This window comes from Ctenopharyngodon idella, chromosome 17, assembly GCF_019924925.1.
Source record: "Ctenopharyngodon idella isolate HZGC_01 chromosome 17, HZGC01, whole genome shotgun sequence".
Taxonomy (NCBI): Eukaryota; Metazoa; Chordata; class Actinopteri; order Cypriniformes; family Xenocyprididae; genus Ctenopharyngodon; species Ctenopharyngodon idella.
This window is the reverse complement of record NC_067236.1, coordinates 29,178,059-29,178,695: the sequence shown is the minus strand read 5'-3', so window position 1 is coordinate 29,178,695 and position 637 is coordinate 29,178,059. Positions and strand designations below refer to the sequence as shown.

Sequence of the window (637 nt, the reverse complement as noted above, 5' to 3'; positions counted from 1 at the left end):
CCCTTTCAGAAACAGGCTTCACTTACACTGCTTTCACGAGTTTGATATACCTCCCATTCTGAAATGGAAAACCCAGTTTCCCTCAGTTCAGGGTTAACATACTCAGAGTTTTCACTTATCCTCCTTTCTTAAATGAGCCTCTGGTAATAAAAATGAGGTTTGAGGTTTAAGCACAAGCATGAAATCGCAACCTAGATGGTAAGTTCAAAAGGTTATCTGTTGTTCCAACCAGGATGGCTGAGTGGTTAAGGTGTTGGACTTAAGATCCAGTGGACAAATGTCCTTTTGGGTTCAAACCCCATTCCTGGTAATGTGAGTTTTTCAATTTGATGTTTAAGGACAAAGTAAGCATTTGAAGTTATAGCATAGATGGACAAGTTCTGGACCCCTCTCCTTTTCACTTATGCTCCTTTCTGAAACGAGCCTCTGGTAATAAAAATGTTTGATGTTTAAGCACAAATTAAGCATTTGAAATCGCAACCTAGATGGGTAAGTTAAAATGTGAGGGTCTGTTGCAGTTAAAAAAAAAAAAAAATGTTACATTGTACTTAATGCCAGCTTGCTTATTTTTCTCAAGATAATGATTTATTAAATCCACATGTCATAAAAACAAGAAACTATACTTCTAACCACAGCT

At 36.9% G+C, this 637-nt stretch overlaps 1 non-coding gene across 1 annotated transcript; it reads left to right on the top strand.

Moving 5' to 3' along the window:
- The first annotated feature begins 227 nt into the window (after positions 1 to 227).
- Positions 228 to 310, top strand: trnal-uaa (transfer RNA leucine (anticodon UAA)). Its single transcript has one exon. It is a non-coding gene; the product is annotated as a tRNA-Leu (tRNA).
- Positions 311 to 637: the final 327 nt, after the last annotated feature.